This window comes from Eschscholzia californica, unplaced genomic scaffold, assembly GCF_041429995.1.
Source record: "Eschscholzia californica isolate CP2 unplaced genomic scaffold, dmEscCali1.0.p SCAF_5, whole genome shotgun sequence".
Classification (NCBI taxonomy): Eukaryota; Viridiplantae; Streptophyta; class Magnoliopsida; order Ranunculales; family Papaveraceae; genus Eschscholzia; species Eschscholzia californica.
The window spans coordinates 37,342,285-37,365,715 of NW_028238472.1; the positions used below are offsets into that span (position 1 = coordinate 37,342,285).

The 23,431-nt window shown below is 35.8% G+C and overlaps 1 long non-coding RNA gene across 3 annotated transcripts; it reads left to right on the forward strand.

Annotated features, from left to right (window-relative positions):
* The first annotated feature begins 240 nt into the window (after nucleotides 1-240).
* LOC147538969 (uncharacterized) lies at nucleotides 241-22,303 on the forward strand. 3 transcript variants are annotated; one of them, XR_015225335.1, is made up of 22 exons: nucleotides 241-471; nucleotides 4,814-4,898; nucleotides 5,523-5,809; nucleotides 5,885-5,982; nucleotides 6,082-6,165; nucleotides 6,265-6,393; nucleotides 6,468-6,755; nucleotides 7,050-7,169; nucleotides 8,678-8,765; nucleotides 9,965-10,041; nucleotides 10,124-12,468; nucleotides 12,548-12,703; nucleotides 12,834-13,923; nucleotides 14,029-14,142; nucleotides 18,207-18,304; nucleotides 19,112-19,194; nucleotides 19,291-19,387; nucleotides 19,465-19,571; nucleotides 19,948-20,010; nucleotides 20,153-20,235; nucleotides 21,762-21,829; nucleotides 21,924-22,303. It is a non-coding gene; the product is annotated as an uncharacterized LOC147538969 (long non-coding RNA). The 3 variants fall into 3 exon arrangements; XR_015225336.1 differs by lacking the exons at nucleotides 21,762-21,829; nucleotides 21,924-22,303 and having other exon boundaries at nucleotides 5,523-5,982; nucleotides 6,265-6,755; nucleotides 18,207-18,466; XR_015225337.1 differs by lacking the exons at nucleotides 21,762-21,829; nucleotides 21,924-22,303 and having other exon boundaries at nucleotides 5,523-5,982; nucleotides 6,265-6,755; nucleotides 12,834-12,952; nucleotides 13,848-14,142; nucleotides 18,207-18,466.
* Nucleotides 22,304-23,431: the final 1,128 nt, after the last annotated feature.

Sequence of the window (23,431 nt, forward strand, 5' to 3'; positions counted from 1 at the left end):
TGATCAAAAGGAACCCTTGTATGTTCAAACAATTGTTATTGTCATTCTACATTTCCAATGGTAAGTTTTGTTTGAGCATCTTGAAAACCCTAAATTTGTTTTTTTACATTTTCTCATTGTTAGTTTAATGCGTTATATGTATTGATGTAGATCCTATTTTTGAATTATTCTTGGGATTTTAGTAGAAAATGGGATGACATTGTCAAGTGATTCGCAAAAAAATTCGTATTAACAGATATAGATGTTGCGTTAAGAATAAAATGCTTCTTCGATCCTTTTAATGATCTCGAGTGTCGTATATTTGTTGGTTGTGTTTGAAGAGAATAACTGAATATTTATATGGTAATAAAGAGTTTTCTTATGCATGTTTTAGACTTTGTTTTCATCTTTCGTGATACTGTAGGTTTTTTTCAATGATTTGCTGCGAAACCTTCTCAAGATTTTGAGGACTTACTGGTGTGGCTTCGCAAGGTAAGGGGCATACCACACAGTTTCATAAAAAGTTAAGGGCAGAGTTTGGCAGACCATCTTTTTGTATCATGGGGTGTTGTTATACTTACTCCAAAATTCACCGGCAACTATATTTTTTTTACATTCCCATACTTTGGAGGTGGATCCAAAACTCAGACCGGCATATGATAAGGTTTCTCTTATTGTGGTCACAGGTATTTCGTCCCTTTTTTGACATTGATTTTTTTTTTTATCCTCTTAGTTTATATATTTCTATCTACCTTATCCACGTCATGAGCTATTATAAGTTTGGACTTTAGAATGTAATATAGTAGGGAAAAAACTATCGTTCGTGTTCGAGGGTTCACGGAAACATGACTAGGAAGAATACGGGTATTGTTCTACCATTGCAATAGTGGTGTGGATTCCCTATTTTGTATGTTTCTGTCTTTAGAACGATTGCAACTCGGGCTATATGACTTAATCTTGGGAATCTCCGAAAGTAAAATTTTAATATGTCTATGGGCATTCAATCTCCATAGCTTTTGAGAAGTTTGGCCATTAACTTGATAATTTTAGGTAACATCTTGTAGGTAACCTGACACACAGATTCACTTCTGAATGAGAAAGGGCGTTTAATAATGTTTTTTCATTTCTTGACGCTCTGTTTTAATTTCTCTTTGATATTTCTTGAATTTCTTTCTTTGTTTCTTTCCCTTTTTTTTCGTATCAGACAAAAACTTCGGTGAATCCAGCAGAAGCTAATGTAATGAACATATGTTGATGTTTTTCCTTTACTTTTGCGAGGTATTCTGGCGAGAAAACACGCCTTAAAGGATGCTCGGATAAATGCAGGCCCAGGGGCAGAAGAGAACAACTTTTATAGCCTGGTATTTGGGGGTTATCTTCGATCTTTGGTTATCAAGTGGATATTCATAATTCCATTTTCTTACAGATGTTTGCTGAATTGTCAATTACTCTTGTAGCAGAAGGAACAACTCTTATAGGCCTGGGATAAATGGAGCCCCAATATCAGAAGGAACAACTCCTATGGGCCTGGTATTTGGGGGTTATGTTTGATCTAAGGTTATCAAGTGCATATTCAAAATTTTATTTTCTTGCAAATGTGTGTTGAATTGTCCAGAACTTTTTTAAATGAATGCAGATAAAGTGCAACTCGGGAAAGATTCCCATGGACATTGCAACTCGAGAAAGAGACAATTTACAAGTACTAAAATCTTGGATGGACTGCACAAGTATCATCAGCAGGTTGGTTAGTTCGCTATTTTTTTACACTAATCTTGTTTGTGAATTAAGCCTTTCGTCCTATTCTATGGAATTTATATATGAATCCCAATAATTTCACAAAGGAAGAATTAACAACTGTTTTCAACTCAAGGAGATTTGGTTGCCCTCTTCGTTCTATTTTGAGTCGAATCAATCAAGTCAGCTGTCTTAATGTCGACTAGAATTTAGTTAGGTTTATCATATTATCAAATATAACGTATACTCACTGGTATAGAATAGCAAAACTAGAACTATGTTATACCAACACCAGCGAGCAATTGAGAACTTGATGCAGATTTAATAGAGTTCAGGATCCCAGCTATGACTGTACAAACCTCAATTTCTTTCAGTAGCTTCATCAAGTTTCTGTTCTTACTGAACTGTTTGACCAAGTGAAGCGGGCCTTTAGTATTTCTCGAGAAGCAGTTTAGACGGGAGGAAAGCATTAACTGGAATCCCAATCTGTTGTTGTGTGGTACCTGGTAAACTGATCATCAAATTACTAATTAAATTTCCAGATTGTTTAGGTGTTTTCCAGTAACTCATTTTTCTTTCTTGCATTTTCCTTTTTCTCACTTGCAAATAGAAGGGAGACTCGATAGCAAGGTATTCTCTAAAATGTGTAATTTTCGTGTCTGTGTTAGTCCTCTTCATGTTGGGATATGTGATACAGTTTCGTTCTTCGATCTGATATTCGGTGATCTAGGCTAAACTCCTCAAGTTTCTTCAGTAGTTGAATAAATTCTAAATGATCTTCGACCTTTCTAATCGTCCCATTGGGCTTGCTAATTTCAATTTATCTTCCCTTTCGTGACAGATACTCTACAAGGTGAAATGTCTGACAGGTTGTATGGTGGTTCGAGAAGTTAAGCTGAAGTACAAGGTATAACTAGAAGGATGCTAAGTTTTATGAGAATATATTCTCGAACATGAGGAAATTAGACCCTATTGATTCAAATTCAAATTAAAATTATTCATGTTGTCTTGAGAGTTGAGACACCTTAAAATGCTTAACTGGCAGTGAATATTACCAATAGCACAAAGGAGTTTAACCACCAGTGAAAATTTAGACCATTATTGTGTTATTTTTAGAAGTAATAAATATTGTGCTTCGGATATTGCCACATGACTTGTAGTAGAGCTTTAGAAGTAAAGTTATGTTACGTTCATAAAGTTTTCGTCAATGAATCTTGATTTTCACATCTAGGGTTTCTTTAATGTATGGGTTACATCTTCAACCGATCTTTCTGATATTTTGAATCCTACATACGTAAAGTTTGAAGAGTTTTATCATCAATAAATGATTTTAATGGTGCATAATTGAAAGTTCTTCATGTGGTGGCTGGCACGCCAACTCTCCGTCGAGATGAAATTGAGGTCCTAATGTTTTTGATCCTTTCCTTCAATCTTATCAGAATAAAGTTAATATGATTATTATTGATACTAGTTATAAGAAATAACTTTGCAAAACTTCCTAGAATAAATCTCCACACGCCTGTTCAAAGAAAAAAAAAAATCATAATAAATAAGAAGGGAAATTTAGAAGAAACACACGAAGATCTCTTAGAGCAATTCTAGACGGAAATTGACATCTCACAAAACCAGTAGTTACATATACGACATTCCATCTCTACTGCCATTTATTCTCAAATACATTTCAAATTATAGCATGTTAAAGCACCAAACTAGCCAGTGGTCTTCCTGAACTATTCTTAGTCTTTTTCTTCGTTTTCATTTGTGTTCTTGCTTGTGTTTGTGTTAGTATGGGTGAGTTGGGTTTATATCTGTGTGTATATTTATGTTTTTCCTTGCATTTGTTTCTGTATGTATGTGGCTATCGTTGTAAATGATGTTGTTGGTTGTGTTTGGTTTTTGTGTTTATGTTTGTTCTTCGTATTCGTATAAAACTGTAAATACATGTTACGCAGGATATGAGTGCCGAGGTAGTTGGTTCCTCTATAGTGAGCTGTGGCACTTCAGAGGACATGGAAATTCTCTATCGCCGTTCTTGTGTGTATTCATGTATCCTTTCTTCTATTTCATTTGTTCTTTTATATCTTATGTCAGTTGATATTTACGATTGTTAATCTAATAAGACATTCTAAAAATGTTAATGAAGCGAAGTCGTAAGTAAGCTTCAAGGAAGGAAATTAAGAAAGACATTTACATGTGTGGGTCTTGTTGTTCAATTAATAGATTGGCCTACGAGTCCTATAAAATTAAAGACCACCATTGGACCCTTGAACATGTTGAATCTTAATCGAAATTGTCAATAGATCGATGGTAGAAGAAAATGATCTGAACTCGTACTATTGGACTTCTTGAAGTTGCATGCTTTTATTCGCAATCTTGAATCTTGATTTAAGCAGAATCGACGACCTTGGCCAGGAAAAATGAGGTTGCCGTCTTTTGCAAGTATTATTGAGCTCTTTTTTTTTTTTGAAACTTAGAATGAATATATGAAAGGAAAAAACCATGTACAAATGTGGTGGGGGTAGTTGGGAACACGTCTCACGACATCCAAGCCTCCCAATTAACAACTACATCCAGGAAAATTACATCTTTATATTTATCTAGTTTCCTAACCCAAGAGAATAGTGTTCCTTTAATATCTTCTACGTCCACATTGGTGGTGAGATTCTTTTCCTTGAAGATTTTGTTGTTCCTATCTCCCCATATGTTCCAAAAACTAGTTGCTGGAACTAGCTGCCACACCTCTTTCCTCTTCTTCCTTGTGCACAGGCCATTCCATTGGCTGAACATATGATTCGCTGTGTTGGGGCAGCACCACTGAATTGATAAGGATTTGGAGAAGAATTTATAAATGCTTGAAACCACAATGAAGGAAGAGATGGTCAAGCGTTTCCTCCTCCTTGCACAAAATGCATCAATTGGGGATTTGAAAGCCTCTTCTCTTGAGGGCATCCACACTCGGTAATTTCCGAGCATGGCCCAAACGATAAGCAATTTGTGTTGGATAAGCAATTTTTCACTACTCAATTTGTGTTGGATAAGCAATTTTTAAAATCTTCTATTTATTTTTTTAAATTCGACGAACTAGTGCTCTAAAATGCAGGTGTATTTTTCGACAGTCATATATGATAGGCCATTTTCTCAACCTTAACTGAAGTGTTTACGGAGCTTTTGATCGTTTTGAAGGGGTAATCTTCTTGATATGTATCTTGTGTTTAACTTCATTTATGTGGTTCATATTGGTGCCCTCCTTGAAGTGATATGTGATTTATCCTTACGGTCTTCCATTTGTGCTACTTGCAGTTGGACAAATTATTTAGTAGTTTATGCCGAGGGCCTAAACATCAAATCTTCAGTTTACTTTAGTTCATCAATGGCGGAAAAATATGTTTTAGTTTAGGGAGATGCTAGAGTGCCCAATTTTTTGGGCATTTTAATGCCGAGCTGATGTGGAATCACTAAAAGACAAGGTTTTTTCAAAGTTTGACTACGGTGGGGACCGCATTTGTTTCTAAATGAGGAAATATGTCACCCTCTAAGTACCAATTTCTAAGTCACTCTATCATTTCCCTTTAGTTTATCACATAACATTTCATGTTCCTTGTTTTGGTCATTTCCCCAATATTTACCTCAAACCCTGATCGCACATTCAATACCTTTTGATACTTGCCGTTAGATCTAAATTAGAGGCGGGCTTGCCTGCCTGGTCTATTCGGCTGGGCGAACGTATTCTCTTCTCAACTAAACTACCACCTAGACAACATTGCTCTGGTATCTTTCAACTCTAATTTATTTTTGTCATTTGTGAATAGGGTATCCCACTAGAAGAGATAACTTATGCGTACTCTGCCGATGGGCGTGTGGTTCTCTGGTAGAAGAACGACCAACATTAAGAAGGGGGAGCTAACAATAGCTTCTCGTTGTGTTGGATGGAAGCTCAACACCAAAAAGAGGCATCTCTGTGTCAAAAGGGTTCGCTGAGGTTCAATTTTCTCGCATGTTTCAGCAAGCAAGGGATCAATGTGAAGCTGCAGAACTTGCACAGCTATTTGGAACGAAGTTATAAGCAGTTATTTGGAAGAAGGCCTTATAAGTATTAGTGTCAAAGAAGTTGGACAGCTACTTGGAACGAAGTTATAAGCAGTTATTTGGAAGAAGGCCTTATAAGTATTAGTGTCAAAGAAGTTGCAGGTAGCATTTTGAAGGGGTATATGAAAAAAAAACACTTCGTTCATCAGTTGTTGCAATAAAAGATGCCCATATATTTTTAACGTAAGCCTTTAATTTGAGTAGATTTAGAACTGATTATACCTTGTCAAGGGAATAATAAGCAGGTTTATACTTTTGATATTTTTCCTTCATTTTTGGCAGGTATGTTGTCGATAAAACATGCCATAACGGAAGCTGGGATAAATGCAGGCTCAAGAGATGAAGAAAACAACTCTTATGGGCCAGGTATTTGGGGGTGATCTTTGATCTTCGGTTATCAAGTGCATATTCATAATTCCATTTTCTTACAAACGTTTGCTGTATTGTCAATTACATTTATAGCAGAGAAACAACACTTATAGGCCTGGGATAAATGCAGGCCCAATAGCAGAAGGAACAACTCTTATGAGACTGGTATCTAAAGGTTATCTTCTATCTAAGGTCATCAAGTGTATATTCAAAGCGAGTTTATTTGTAAGTATCGTTGAGCTCTTTTATGTCCTTAGAAAGTGAAAGAAAGAGTTATTGATGAATGTTTCTTGTAAAAGGGTAATACATTGAGCGAGGTTTTTTGGTAGTGAACTGTTCTTCATCGATGACAGTAAATTCTTGAATTCTTGATCTTTTTAAGTTAATTAGGTCGATTTTATCCAAATGTAAGGTTAATTTCTTCCTTATTTCTATGTCTCTCATGCTGAGGGTTAAATGCGGGTTATTGACAATGCTAACACTGTCAACTGTGGAGGGAGAGAAGGGAGCGTTCTGCCTAAGTTACCATTTTGTGTTAAAACGGTATATGACAGGTTCATTAAATGACCATTGAGGAGGGAGAGAAGGTACTTATTTTTATTCTCAATCTGTTGCTTCTTTTTGCCTGAATATTTCTGGAATTCGTGTTTTAGGAAATCTCCTGATGGATTGCATAATCTCCAAAAAAAAATGATATTTAGTTAGTGTTTTATTCTACATTCGGTTCAATAGAATTACACATTTGAAATTCTCACATTTGAATTTTTTTTTAGATTCTCAGTTGATACTACGATCGCTAATCTAATAAGACATTCTTTTTCCAGAAATGTTTTAACCAGGCAATAAAGACTTTCATTGTGATAGAAAACTGTATATGACAGGATAATGCAGGTTCTGTCAGCAATTCTTTGAGAACTGTATCTGATTCTTGGACAAAGGCAGCAAGGGGATAGATATGAAGCGAAGTCGTAAGTAACCTCCAAGGAACAAAATTAAGAAAGGTATTTTAAATGTGTTGGTCTTGTTGTTCAATTAACAATTTGGCCTTTTAAATGTATGTGTCCTATAAAATCAATAACCACTGTCGAACCCCTATCTTTTTGACCCATTATGAATGAAATAGAGTGTTTAGATTTAGTGTTTGCCAAGTCACCGTCTTGGATCCCTTCTGGATTGTGAACTTCTATGCAGATGAGACAAGAATCCATGAAAAGCCTGGTGCAACCATGATGAACACATGTTTCTTGTCTATGAAGAATTCTAAATATCATGGATAAGACCAAACTCAATATCTTTCATTGCTTTAACAATTAAATGTTGATACATCCTTCGGATCAAAGGTGTTTTTCCTTCATCTCTTTAGAGCTTAGACTTTAGACACTGTCAATATAATCATATTCTCGCATTACTGATGAAACTAAAAAAAATAAACGTACTTCTTAGTTCTTACATTACTTCCTCCTTCTGCGAGGGACTGGTATGTTGATGATTCATGAAACGCAAAATTGGGGAACCCCTCGTTTAGCCTGGTGCAAGGAAAAGGTTAGTTGGTTCCACTCTTCTAGTTACCTTGTCCAATATAAGGCAAGTATTGTGGCAACTATAAGTAATTTGCCAGCACTGTGTATTTTTGTACATCAGTTATTTGGGTACTGACTAGTTGTACCTATGACGTTACAAGAAATGCAGCGACTCCCTTCTTACTGACAGCACAGCTACGTGCTGGCACTCAATTAGTAAAGCTGGCACGTCACTCGGCTCCTCGGCTCACTTCGAGTGCAAATCCGTGGCTTGAAAATTAGGTGCATGTCTCAGCAACACAAAACGAGGGTTTCATTCGTTATAGGAGTGACCAAACATCTGAGGACACAAGCTGACGATAGCCGTGCAGCACCTGTATGAAAGTCAGTATCATCCCGTGAAGGACAGGTTTTGTTGTTCATATGTCAACCGCTGGTAAGGTTTTGCGCGTTGTATGAAGAGACGAAAAACATTACTCTCTTAGTCTCTAACTTGCTAAATATATACGACAACAGAGATTATTTCTGCGCTCTGATAAGATTTCCAATAAGAAACAAGAGAAGAAAATGTTAACTTTTGCAACAATAGCTTCACCGACAAGAGCATATACAAGTTGAAATACTTAAAAAGGCCAAAGAAATATAGACTCTTAGATCTAAATATAGGTTTGAACTTTGAAGCATGTTTACCATATAGGCTTCAATAATCTCATTAATACTTGTAAGGCCTTCTCACGCTAGCGCCATTATAAGTTTGTCCGGTTGCTGTTAGATGTCATCTTTCGCTTTGTGTAGTTATGGCATAACTTGAAGTTCTTGCTTCTATTTAATTTTGGTCTGCAGGTTCTTACCAATATTGTGATACTTGCTAGGCCTTCTCACGCTAGCGCCATTATAAGTTTGTCCGGTTGCTGTTATCTGTCATCTTTCACTTTGTGTAGTTATGGCATAACTTGAAGTCCTTGCTTCTATTTAATTTTGGTCTGCAGGTTCTTACCAATATTTTGATACTGCATGTATACGGCTAACACTGCCCATAAGAGAGTTGAGCGGAGGAAAATGTTCACATCGCATGAGGTGATATTTGGTCTTTCATGTTCTCATTAATCATGCCTTCACATATCAAATAGCAATCTCAAACATTTAATGCCTGCTTTTTCTTTCAAAATTTATAGGAATTTAAGATCTGGTTAAATATATTTAGTTGTTCTTTTTGTCATTTCTGTTATTTTTATATTATTTTGATACTTTTAGCTTTTTTTGTGTTTTGTGCAACACAAGCAACCCTCCAACACACATTCAGCGATAAATTCAATGTGTTACAACCAAGGAATGAAATTTCGGTTTCGGTGGAAATTTCGGTCAGTCCAAAAGTGGAAACGTTTCGTAGAAACGTTTCGGTCAGTGTAGAAATCTTACAAATTTACAGAAATTATAGACATATGATGCAATTATGTATAACAAGGTTATTAAACCATAATGAAGCACAAAAATGATGTTTAACATTATCCATTAGTTTGAGGGAGTGTTAACAATTATACAGTTACTTCCGGGGGTAAATTGAATAACTTTTTGGCTATAACACCCAAAGGATGACATTCTTACTGATAATAGTTAACAAACTATGTTGGTTTAAGAAGGTATCGTCAATTACTCAATCACACAGTTATATCAGAGGTGTTACTAAGATAAAATCAATTTAGGTAGTTAAGTCATGGCACAAAGCATTCAAATAGATTTACAAAGCATTAAAAACATAATATAAAAATCAAGAGAGATCTAAGAGAAATGAAGATGAAAAAGACGAAGGAAGGGATATGTTTCTAGTATTAGTTTCTCCAGATTTTTTGCTTGATTTCTACTATGTCGGTCAAAATTTCCATCATGTCGGTGGAAATTTCGATATTTCCAACCATTTCGGTGGAAATTTCGATCATGTCGGTGGAAACTATGCAAGAAATAGTTGTAAGTGTTACTTCGTGCACCTAATCTGATTTTAGGAAACGTTTCGCGAAATTTCGGTGAAATTTCGAGAAGTTTCATTCCTTGGTTACAACTATAGTTAAGTGAGTCAGACTCGTGCAGTTTCTACGATTAGGTTTGATTTGATGAAAGAAACTGCTGATGGTGCTCTTTCGAAAACAATTTCAATTCTTTCCCTTTTGTTTAGTTAAGTTGTCTTTGATATAAATGAGAGAGGGTACCCTAGATTGGCTTCTAGAGAAGCTTTGTGCTTCAGAAGTACGTTCTTATTCTGGTCCTGCTTATTTTTCCAGTAGTGTCTAATCTAGAGCTTATTGATGGTGGAACGAAGATGGATGAGACGGATCAGGCTATTGAATGGTCAGAAGTGGTGCGAGTTAACTTACAACATGTGTTTGTGTAACAATAATTATAACCAGTGAGGAGGCCTCATCTTAGGGATTAATTTGCAGGTTGTGGAACAAGTTGTTGAAGTGGGAGTTCAAACTGGATCGACTTTGAAGGGCCAAGTGAGTTAGCTTAAATGCCAGGTTGTCACTAGTTCCTTATACATCTGATTCCAGACAAAAGTTAATACAGTGGTCACCCTCCTTATTTGCTTGCAAGGTTAATTCCTCACCTTACATTTCATTTGTTTTAATCAGTTCGTCTTTGTGCTTCCCGTTGTGTTTGGTATTTGTGTTTGAGTTCAGAGAATATTTTTGTGCTTTGTGTTTGTTAAATGTGATTGTGTACTTTTTGTGTTTGTTCGTGGACAGGATGCAATGCATGCATGTCTTTGTTATTGTACTGCTCGTTTTTGTAGTTCCTTGTATTGGATCCTCTTCAAATCTTGAGAAATTGACTTTCTCGCCCACGTGACCATCACAAGTGTTTTGGTATCTCAACACTTGGTTATTGGTTCTTCAGAGTCATTTACTATCATTTTCTTTTGGCACATGTCCACTCATGCACAAAAACATGTCAATTGTAGAACGTAGATTTGACATCCAGTTGATTGTTATTGGTTTTGTTCAAGCATGTTAACAGAACTGATCCTTGTAGCTCTCGTTGAAGAAGTACGTTTTTCATTCCATGGAAATCTTATGGTTTGTAAATTCTACACTGCTCATATTATTAGATGTACCATACTCAAATAGTAGTTTTCTTTGTAAAGCATTTGAAAGGTTTTCCGTTAGAAGGAAAGAAGGTTTGGAGGTGCAAGCTCCAAAACACGAATACAGAACATGTTCTCGTGTTTATTCTGGTATATGCTTAACTAATCAGTTTGACTAACATGAGTTACAGATCATATCTTTGCATCGAAATGAGTTAGTGTTTGACTTGATTTTCGTTAAATTTTGCTGTGGCGTCCAATTTTGGGTCGTTAATTTGAAACTTTTAGGTAACAATTTGTAGGCACTAGCATGCAGAATCACTGATAGGTTACGTGCTGAAGTGCTGTACTACTCTTCTGAATGAGAAAGCAAGATCAACGTCAGTTGTCATCATTTACTTGATGCACATATTACAATATTATCTTTGCTTACTTCATCCACTTACCTCTGGCCAAATATTAATTTCGGAACAGAAATGCATGAACGTAAGTTCGCATTTATCAGGTTAATTCGAAGGTGAAGCACTTGTGTTCAGATTTAGGTATACTCTCTTTTGATTGCTGCAAGCCTGCAACTATGCTCCGAATTAGCATTTAGTTGGTATATCCAAGTAAATCACTCATCTGGTAATTTCCTTGTTGCTCCTTGAGAAACTTTTCATATTTTAGTTCCTTTAAGTTTTTTTTTGTGAAACTTCGAATGAATATATTAAAGAGGAAAAATAAATTGTATTAACCATGCAGTAAATACTTAGTTCATGATTTAAAATTGTATATGACACAATGAACATGAAACAAAGTCATAAATTTTTTTTTTGGAATAATTTGAACACAGGTTACATTATGTGTAGGGTGTAACATCCCTTTGACGTCTTCCTCCTGGTCCAATGGTATAACATTCCAGGTTACAATAGTTGAGTTTCAAAAGCGCCCCTATAAGTGTTATAGGCCCCTATAAGGAATCACCGGGGTCAACAAAGATAAATAAAGAAAGCCTAATCAGGATCATGCTATAATTTTATCGGAGCGTAAATCCCTTCAAACCATTTACATGAATTAAGTATAGCTTCGCTTTCCTCAAATTCTCTCTGATTCACGTGCATACTCTTTTTTGTAGGACAATTATCAAATAAGCGTTTTATAAGCGTAATCTTTTGGAAGAATGACCCATTTCTTTTCTTTCCCGTATAGTTGAAACCTTCTACGAGGAAATTTCATTTTCTTTTGTTATTTATTACTATAAGATTTTTTTTTGTTTGATTACTGGGTTTGATTTCGTTATGACCATCTGGATGTTTTTGATAAAAATTTTAACATTACGTTGGTAGGACGAGATTGAGTGCAGATTTTTAACTGATGTTCATATCGCTAATTCTTTTTTTTGTTGTTTGTTGGTCCATTATGACACTTAATAGATTTCTCAACCTCACAATGAGAGACATTTTTATGCCGTCTGGTGCTATTGCAAGTGGAAGTGTTGTTTCTTGTTTTCTCCCATCTCATCATTTTAGACATTCCTATTTAAATTGTTGTAGTACGAAACTTATATATTTTGCTTTTTGTTCAACGAAGCCTTCAGCTGAGGCCTTTAAATGTCTCTTATTCTCACTGGTGTAAAGAAGCAGCAGTAGAACTACGTTATACCAACACCAGCGAGCAACTGTGAACTTGATGCAGATTTAACAGAGTTCAGGATCCCAGGTATGATTATGCATACCTCGATTTCTTTTAGTAGCTTTATCAAGTTTCTGTTCTTACTTAACTGTTTCACCAAGTGAAGCGGGGCTTGTAAAATTTCCCGAGAAACAAGTTAGGTTGGGCTATACTTAATTGGGACAAATTACTTGTACTGACTGCGACTGGAAGCACAATCTGTTCCTGCGTGGTACTTATAAGTGATGACCACAATCACTCTTTAAATATCCAGTTTGATCAGGTATATGTCAGTGACTCATTTTCTTTTCTGCATTTGCTTTTTCTGATTACAAATAGAAGAGAGCCTCAACAGTACGATATTCTCTTAAGTGTGTAATTCTCGTGTTTTGTGTTAATCCTTTTCGTGACAGATACGCCGAAGGGCATTATTATTGATAACAGGATTGAGAACTGAGAGTGTGAATGTGAAGGCGTTGCATTGACTGGCTTAACTCAAACTCGACATGAAGAAACTCTTGAGATTATCGTGGTAACAGACATACATTGTTAACCAATAAAGACAGAAAACATGCTGGAAAAACGTGTAGTAAAAAATGCAAGTAAAATGTCCTGGTAACAGACATACATTTTTAACCAATAAATACAGAAAACATGCTGGAAAAACGTGAATTAAAAACGCAAGTAAAATGTCTGATGGGTTGTAGGCCAATTCTAAGGGATCCTCGGACCTCAATACACTCCCACTTTAGGCTCTGCCTAATTGAAGTTGGTAGGCTTCCCGATTAACAACCAATGATACTAAACACTTCATGTGAGGATTTCCTTGATAAAACACGCTAATTTTAGTAAAGCACAGGTTTCAAGTTTCATTCTGGGGTTATATGACACAACTCCAGATAATGAGATTTGGTAGGAAAACAGTTGACGTATAAATAAGTAAAACTTAGTTTAATATTCGTCGGGATAGACGGAATAATAATTAGGATGTCGTATTGTATAACCCAAAAATTGAAAAATGAAGTACCTTTCAAAGACCACAGTCTCTAACGAGAAAAAACTACACCGAAATTAAATTTCAGTGTTTTCCATTTAGATAGTTACCTAAACAAGTTCTCTATTAGATTTAAATGAAGCAACAAACAACTCAAATCCCTTCTTTTGCTACAAATAGTTCGAAAATAGTCATGTTTTTTGCACTAAGACAGAGTAAGTCATACATTTATGAGAGACATCTTTTCTGGCCTTATGGTGCTATTGCAGGTCGAACTGTTGTTTCTTGTTTCCCATCTCATAATCTTTTACAGCTTCATGCTTAAATAGTTGTGTATACTGGATACAAAACATTGATCTTTTGGTTTTTGTTAAACCAAGCCTTCAGCAGAGGCCTTCAAATATCATGTATTCTCACCGCTGTTATGATACAGAACTACAACTATGTTATACCAACACCGTCGTGCAACTGAGAACATGATGCAGGTTTAACGGAGTTTAGGACCCCAGGTATGCCTGTAAAACCACGATTCTTTCAGTAGCTTCATCAAGTTTCTGTTCTTACTGAACTGTTTGACTAAGTGCAGAGGGCCTGTTAAATTTCTCGAGAAGCAGGTTGGGCAGAGGAAATTCTATAGGGCACACCCTGTTGTTGCTATACTGGATGGGGACAAATTACTTCAGCATTAACTGCAACAGGGATCACAATCTGTTCTTGTGTGGTAACTGGTAAGTGAGGATCACAAACAAGTTTGTCAGTGACTCATTTTTCTTTCTTGCATTCTCATTGACGAATCGTAGATAGTCAGTTGCCTTAATAAGCAGCAAGAGAAAAAAAAAATCTTACTCTATAGACTTTAATGTTGATCCACCCTTGAAATGTTGATCAAATATAAATTTTGTCCTCTAAAAAATAAGTATTATTTTTTTCTCCCCTTGTCTTTATATTTTAATTTGCAATTGTGTGATTCTTTCCTTTCAAAATTGAAAATTAAGTTAATTTAAAAATATAATACAGAATATAATGAAATTTATATATATATATATATATATATATATATATATATATATATATATATAGGATTGGTCAAATAAGATTAAAAAAAAAACATGTTAGTTCGAAGAACTTTCGTCATAGATTTTTGTTTCCCAAATCTGGAAAACTATTGTGTAGAACCAAATTTGTTTCTATTGAGTCGATCTGGAAGCCAAGTAATTAAGTTAGGGCTAAATTGAATTAGTTACCCCTACTAACTCTAAAATAGTTAGGTGAGTTTGTGTTTTTCAGTTTATATTTGTCGTATATATTTATGTTTCTCCTGGCATTTGTTTTTGTAGGTTTTTGTGCTTGTGGATGTTACTGTTTCTGGTGTTTGTGGTTGTGTTTATGTTTTTGTTGTTCGTGTTCATAAGTGATCGTTTGGGCGTTTGTGTTCCTGTCCATGTATGTCTTTGTTTGGTGGTATTGTTTGTGTATTTTTGTGTTTGTTTGTGTTCGTATAACTTTTCATTTTTGGGTTATATTTGTGGTTCTGTTGGCATTTGTTTTTGTATGTGGTTGTATTTAATGTCGCGACCTTGGTTGTGTTTGGTGTTTGTGGTAGTGTTTGATTTTTGTGGTTGTTGTCTGTGCTCGTATAAATGTTTGGTCGTTTGTACATTTCTATTTTGTGTTCCCATTCATGTTTGTCTCTGATTGGTGGTTTTGGTTGAGTTAGAGTCAGAATCTTGTGGTTGCATTTGTGTTTGTATATTTGCGTCTTTGTTTGTGTTCATATAACTGTTCAGTTTTGGTATGTATTTTTATTTCTCCGGCAATTATTTTTGTATGTGTTTGTGGTTGTGGTTATGGTTATGTTTATGTTTGGTTTTTACAGTTGTGTTTGGTGTTCCTGGTTGTATTTGGTGTTCCTGGTTGTATTTGGTGATTGTATTTGGTTTATGTCTTTAAGTTTGTTCTGTGTGCTTGTATAAGTGTTTGTTTGTGCGTTGATATTTTTGTTCATGTTCCTTTTTGTGTTTGATTAGTGGTTTTGTTTGACTCAGTGTTGGAGTTGGTGCTCGTGTTTGGGTATTTGTGTTCGTTTTTGTTTCTATTTATCTTCATTGTTTTGTGTGTGTTGGAGTGGTGGTTGTGTTTGATAGCTTTGGAGTTTCTGTGTGTACATGTTCTTGTACGTTTCCAACGGTGGATGCATATTTGTTTCATGTACACATTTTACATTAATATTCGTTCCAGAATTTGATACTACCTCACTGACAACCATTTTTAGTTCCGTCTATCCCAAGTTTTGTACTTGTTAAACCTGGAAAGGAGAGAATTTGTTTATAAGAAAAATGCCCCATCAGAGTTCAGGAAGGAGTTTCACGCCAAATTTGGGTCCTTGCCAAGTTGTGTAATTATTATGACGTCTCCAAGCCCGGTAAAAGGACGGAAGATGATTCTTGCTCTTAGTTGTTTTTACGAATATCTCATCAGGGTTAAGATAATATGTTTCGGAAGGAGTTTCACCAGTCGAATTCGGTCTTTCCATGCACTTCAAGATTCTCGCACTGTTGTTGGTTACCTAATTGGAGGAGATTTAATTTCCAAATCATGCAGTTTTGCTTATGGAGATGTTGTCCTATGGCCATGGACCAAATGAACTATCAGGTTTGCAGGTATGGAAGCAAGTTCCGATGATTGTTTTCCTTTTGTTGCGTCTTTCCTTTTATCCTCAGAGAAGATTTCGTCTATACGGTTGCTTTGCAGATTGATGCTGCTACAAACCTGGAAACTTTGGTGGGCCTGCTTTCAACGGTAAGGGAAACTGTGTAGCTATCACATTTCAGTCTCTCAAAAGATGCAGTTTGGTGTTCCTTATTGTCCGTTTAGTCCTCTGAGTTTAAAGTTTCTTCTAAAATTCTTAGCATTTCTCCTAGTTTGCTTGTTTTTCCCAACTCTTGGGATCGAGTGGTAGGTGGAAATCGAGCTACCTTTGCTAGAGTTTCAGTTTTTCAAACCATCGGATGTGAATTAGCTTTAATGGGATTGATATTGCTAATGATTGAACAGGCAAGCAAATTCACTTGGAATTCTGATGAAATTTCTTAACTTTTTAGACTACTCTATCGAGAGACACACAGAATTAGATATATTTTAGTAGGCTTAGCTTGACATAAATACGAGATTTTCAAGCTACAATTGTAACAACACGTCGACATCCCTACCATTATTAGTTTGGAACTATGGATGACTTATTCAGGTACATATAATATAGTTTGTGTATCTTGGAATCTCCTCTTACTTCTTTAAATCTCCCTAACATTTCCAAATTTGGGTCATCAACTTGATACTTTTGGGTAACAATTCATAGGCATTAGGCATGCAGAGTCACTGATAGGTTACAGGCTGAAGTGCTGTACTACTGTTCTGAATGAGATAGGAAGATCCAAAACAGTTGTTATCAAAGTGAAAGGGAGATCTGAGTATATTGGGTGTTTCAAACATTTCAATGCTTCAAGTGAAAATCTATATGGCACATCTATTGTCTCTTTTCAAAGTGATGGTGCTCCAGAGATTTCTAAAGGTGTTTTCAAGACTTTCCTTGATGACAATGGTATTGTTTTCAGATGCTCTTGTCCCTATACTCCACAAAAATATGGGAGGCAGAGAGAAAACAGACATATTACTGAGATTGGGAATACACTATCATTTGAAGCTTCTCTTCCAAAAGAATTCTGGTTTGAAGCTTTCTCAACGGCAGTTCATATTTGTACATGTCTTGGTTTTGTGGTTGCATTTGGTGTTTGTCTTCTTATAAATGTTACTTTTTATGCTCGGAGTTTCTTTTTGTGGTTGTGTTTCTTGTAGTTGTTCCTGGATGGGGAGCGCACATGTGTCTTATTGTACTGCTTGTCTGTGGACTTGTGTTTGATCCTCTGTGAATGTCGAGAAAATTATTTTCCTTGATGGGGAGCGTGCATGAAATGAAGGTATGCTTTCATTTCATGGTAATATTGTGGTTTGCTAAGTGTAAACTGCTCATATTATTAGACTGGGCTTCATACAATATTTTTCTTTGTAATGCATTTGGAAGGGTTCTTCAGTCCAATTGAAATTAAATTTGAAGGTGTAAGCTCCTAAAAGACGAAATCAGACCATGTTCATGAGGTGTACACTCTTGTATACTTAAATAATCATTGCACACTACTGAGTTTTTGTGGTATTATGTAAGATTAATAATAGTCAAGGTCTGCTTCCTTAGTTGCTGCTAGTACTAATGTATGCTCAACACATTTGGATGATCAAAAGGAACCCTTGTATATTCAAACAATATTATTATTATTTTTTTGCATAAATCAGCAAGTTAGGCAGCCTGAAACCTAACAAAGGAGAGACTAAAGAAAACTAGTTAAGAAATAAAAGCCACACTCGGCAAAATACCCCCACATGGGAACACCAACCCCACAACCAATATGAAACATATGGTCCCACTGATATATAACAATCATTAAGCTAAAAGCAAGAAACCAAGCCCTTCATCAGCACTTCAGCCTTGTTCTAAATTAGAGCATCTTGAAAACCCTGAATTTAGTAAAAAATGGGTTGACATTGTCAAGTCATTCACAAAAAGCTTCTTATGACTGAGATGTTGCGTTAAAAATAAAATGCTTCCTGGACCCTCTTAATTATTTCGAGTGTCTTATATATGTCTGTTGTGTTTGAAGAGAATAACTGAATGTTTATATGGTAATAAAGAGTTTTCTTATGCATGTTTTAGACTTTGTTTTCATCTTCCATGATACCACAGGTGCGTTCGATTATGTGCTGAGAAACCTTCTCAAGATTTTGAGGACTTACTGGTGTGGCTTCGCAAGATAATGGGCATACCACACAGTTACATTAAAGGTTAAGCGCAGAGTTTGGCAGACCATCTTGTTGTAGCATGCAATGTTTTTATACTTGCTCCGAAATTTACGAGCAACTATATTTTTGTACATTGCCATACTTTGGAGGTGGATTCAAAATTCAGACTGGCATATGATAAGGTTTCTCTTATTGTCGTCACAGGTATTTCGTCCCTTTTTTGACATCGACTTTTTATAGTCTTTTTCTTAGTTCATATATTTCTATCAACCTTATTCATGACATGAGCTATTAAAAGTTTGGACTTTAAAATATGGTTCGTGTTTGGGGGTTCACTGAAACATGACTAGGAAGAATACGTGTACAGTTCTACCATTGCAACAGTGGTGTGGATTCCCTATTTTTGTACGTTTCTGGCTTTAGATTTTTAGGATGATCGCAACTCGAACTATATAACTTAAACTTGGGAATCTTCGAAAGTAAAATTTTAATATGTCTATGGGCATTTAATCTCCATAGCTTTTGAAAGTTTTGGTCATTAACTTGATAATTTTAGGTAACATCTTGTTGGTACAGGAGACACAGATTCTCTTGTGAATGAGAAAGGGCGTTCAGTAATGTTTTGTTTCTTGACACTCTGCTTTAATTCCTCTTTGATATTTCCTGAATTTCTTTCTTTGTTTGTTTTCCTTTTTCGTATCATACAAAAACTTCGGTCAAGCCAGCAGAAGATGATGTAATGAACATATGTTGTAGTCAGTATGCTGGGCATGAATTTTCTGTACTAAATTTGTGTTGGATAAGCTATTGCCCTAAGCTATTTTTGATATTTTCCTTTATTTTTGGCAGGTATGCTGGCGAGAAAACACACCTTAAAGGATGCTCAGACAAATGCAGGCCCAAGGGCAGAAGAAAACAACTCTTATATCCTGGTATTTGGTTATCTTCGATCTATGGTTATCAGGTGTATATTCATAATTCCATTTTCTTACAGACGTTTGCTGAATTGTCAATTACTCTTATAGCAGAAGAAACGACTCTTATAGGGCTGGGATAAACGGAGGCCCAGTATCAGAAGGAATAACTCTTATGGGCCTGGTATTTGGGGGTTATCTTTGATCTAAGGTTATCAAGTGTATATTCAAAATTCTATTTTCTTGCAAATGCGTGCTGAATTATCCAAATTTTTTAAATGAATGCAGATAAAGTGCAACTCGAGAAAGATGCCCTTGGACATTGCAACTTGAGAAAGATGACAATTTATAACTACTAAAATCTTGGATGGACTGAACAAGTATCATCGCAGCAGGTTGGTTAGTTCGCTATTTTTTTACACTAATCTTGTTTGTGAATTTAAGCTTTTCCTCCTTTCGGATGGCATCTACACATGAATCCTAAAAATTCTCAAAAGAAAGAATTAACAAGTGTTGTCAAGTGTCAACTCGAGGAGATTTGGTTTCCCAAAATTTCGTCCTTCGATCTATTTTGAACCGAATCATATTATCAAACTTTTTAGCTTTGTAAAGAGCATTTCATGCTCTATAAATACCAATTGCCATATTTTTATCGGAGAAAACAAAACTTAAATGTGAGCTCTCTAATATGTAATTTTATTGGACCAAAGAAAGGCAATTCTAAAATTAAACTCAAACAAAATTTTGACTTCTTTTTCTTCATATTCTTAGCTACAAGAGAATGTAGAGCATATCACTTACCTTATCAAATCTGCGAGTGCTTGTAGTAAAAAGGTAAGGTTGTTATGACTTATGCACATGTCCATTTCTCTCTCTCTCTCTCTCTCTCTCTCCTTTTTCGTGTTGTTTGATATTACATGTTCTTGATGAACATTTAACTTACATGTGTATAAAACTATAAATACATGTTATGCAGGATATGAGTGCCGAGGTGGTCGAGACCTCTATAGTGAGCTGATGGCACTTCAGAGGATATGGCAATTATCTGTCGCCATTGTTGTGTGTATTCATGTATCCTTTCTTCTATTTCATTTGTTCTTTTATATCTTATCTCAATTGATAACTACGATTGTTAATCGAATAAGACATTCTAAAAATGTTTATGAAGCGAAGTCGTAAGTAAGCTTCAAGGAAGGAAATTAAGAAACGCATTTAAACGTATGAGTCCGATAAAATTAAAGACCACCATTGGACCCCTGTCTTTTTGACCCATTAATGGTTTTTATCCATATAGGTGAGATCACATAAAGACAATATTTGCCAAGTAACCGTCTGGGATCCCTTCTGGATTGTGAACTGGTATATAGATGAGTCAAGTATCCATGTTTTTGTCCATGTAAACACCTGTGGACACGACAGAAGAAAGCGGGAAAAAAGATGCTCGAAGCTATTCTATTGACTTTTCAGATATAGATCCCAACTCAAGTTGGGTTCATGAGTTTGTATGTGTTTGTGCTTGGGGATGTTGTTGTTTCTCGGTTTTTGGTTGTGTTTGTTTTTTGTATTTATGTTTGTTGTTTGGGTTCATAACTGATCGTTTCTGCGTAAGTGTTCCAGTTCATGTATGTCTTTAATTGGTGGTTGTGTTTGTGTATTTGTGTGTTCGTTTGTGTTCGTATAGCTTTTCATTCCTGGGTTTATGTTTGTGGTTTTTGTTGGCATTTGTTTTTGTATGTGGCTGTGTTTGAGGTCACGAGTGTGGTAGTGTTTGATATTTGTGTTCGTTGTCTGTGCTCGTTTTGAATGTTTGGTCGCTTGTGCATTTCTATTTGTGTTCCTATTCATGTTTGTGTCCGATTGGTGGTTTTGGTTGAGTTAGAGTCAGAGTCTTGTGCTTGCATTTGTGTTTGTGTATTTGCGTGTTTGATTGTGTTCATATATAACTGTTCAGTTTTTGGTATGTATTTTTGTTTCTCTTGGCAATTGTTTTTGTATGTGTTTGTGGTTATGTTTGGTGTTTGTGATTGTATTTGGTGATTGTGTTTGGTTTTTGTCTTTGAGTTTGTTCTTTGTGCTCGTATTTGTGTTTGTTTGTGCGTTAATATTTTCGTTCATGTTCCTTTTTGTGTTTGATTGGTGGTTTTCTTTGACTCAGTGTTGGAGTTGGTGCCCGTGTTTGCTTATTGTGCTCTTATAAGTGTTCGTATTTTTGTTTCTATTTGCCTTCATTATTCTGTGTGTTGGAGTGGTGGTAGTGTTTGACGCTCGTTGGAGTTTATCTGTGTCTACATGTTCTTGTACGTATTCAAGGGTGGATGCAATATTCATTTCACGTACACATTTTACATTAATTTCGTTCCAGAATTTGATACTACCTCACTGACAACCATATTTAACTCCGCCTATCCAAGTTTTGTACTTGGTGAACCTAGAATAGGAGGGAATGTTTTTAAGAAAAATATCCCATCAGAGTTTAGATAATGAGTTCACGAAGGAGTTTCACTAGTCAAATTCGGTTCTTTCTATGCACTTCAAGATTCTGGCACTGTTGGAGGTTACCTAATTGGAGGAGATTTAATTTCCAGATCGTGTAGTTTCGCGTATGGAGATGTTGTCCTATGCCCACGGACCAAATGAATTATCAGGATTTCAGGTATAGAATCAAATTCCTTCCGGTGATGATTTTTGTTTCTTGCTTCTTTCCTTTTATCCTCGAAGAAGATTTCATCTACATGGTTGCTTTGCAGATGGATGCTGCTACAAACCTGGAAGCTCTGATGAGCCTGCTTTCAATGGTAAGGGAAAATGTGTAGCTATCACATTTCAGTCCCTGAAAAATGCAGTTTGGTGTTCCTTATTGTCCGTCTAGTCTTCTGAGTTTAAAGTTTCTTCTAAAATTAAGCAGTTCTCTTAGTTTGCAGGTTTTACCCGACTCTTGGGGCGGAGTTGTAGATGGAAATTGAGCTACCTTTGCAAGAGTTTCAGTTTCTCAAACCATCTGATGTGAATCAGCTTTAATGGAATTGATATTTCTAATGATTGAACAGGCAAGCAAATTTACTTGGAATTCTGATGAAATTTCTTAACTATTTAGACTACTCTATCGCGAGACACGCCAAATTAGATACATTTTAGTAGCCTTAGCTTGACATAACTACTAGATTTTCAACCTAAAACTGCAACGACTCCCTACCGCTATTAGATAGCAGTAGTGTCCTTGCTTTTGCCACTAAAGCCCGGCCCGGCCAATGGATACAGGTTTTTGTTCTGGGCAGAAATGCTTCATGACCCATCCAAAGAACCTTGACACTTGCTAAGCTTGAGGTCGAACTTATAGGTCAGTCTCTGAATGCTCCCCCAAGCATGTGGGATCCAACCTTCAATAATGTATTATATATTTGTCCATTATTTTGTTTTTTAGGGATACATACACAGTTGACAATGTTGTAATCAAAGTTCTTCAGAGTTCCAAGATTTTAGAGTTCACCATGAAATTAGCAACAAACAAGTCATTTCACCTACTTTTAACGGGAACACCTCCTTATCATGTCGGTACTAGGCTGGTGTTACTATTAGCTTTTTTAAGTACGTTCGAGAGAAGATCTCATCTTCAATTACTATTAGCTATTTTAAGTACTTTTTTTTCTAACTAATTATATGTGTTTCTAGTTCAACAAAAAAAAAATTATGTGTTTCTTAACGGGATTCTTAATATGATACAACACTAGCTAAATTCTTAGGAATTGATCATTTTATGTAATGGCACAGTCAGAAGATGGACAGCTTGTAGTGATATCTCAGGATTTTCATTCGCTTCTATTGTCATTTTTCTTTATTCAATGTTATTTTAATTGAGTCACAGTGCTTGATCTTGTAAAATGGTTGTGGAAATTTCGTGTAGGTGCTTGCAGCTGACATAAACATCGTTACAAAGACATTGTTAACACTCGTATGAGGAAATAAACAAATAAGACAATTCTTAACTTGTTTTATAATTATTTACGCGTCACTGTGAGGCTTCTCTTACGCAAACTTGTTATGCAAATATGAGATGCTCAGATCACAAAGCTGTGGCGATCCATCTTTCAAATCACGAAGTTGTAATAACTCATCTTCAAAACTGGTAAAAAATGATAGTAATCTAGCTACTAAACCAATATAACAGTACACCAAAATGAATCAATCAAGTCAATTAGGAGAAATGACTAGTGACTTCGATTTAACCAGCATTCTGATCATCAAGCACAAATGACTT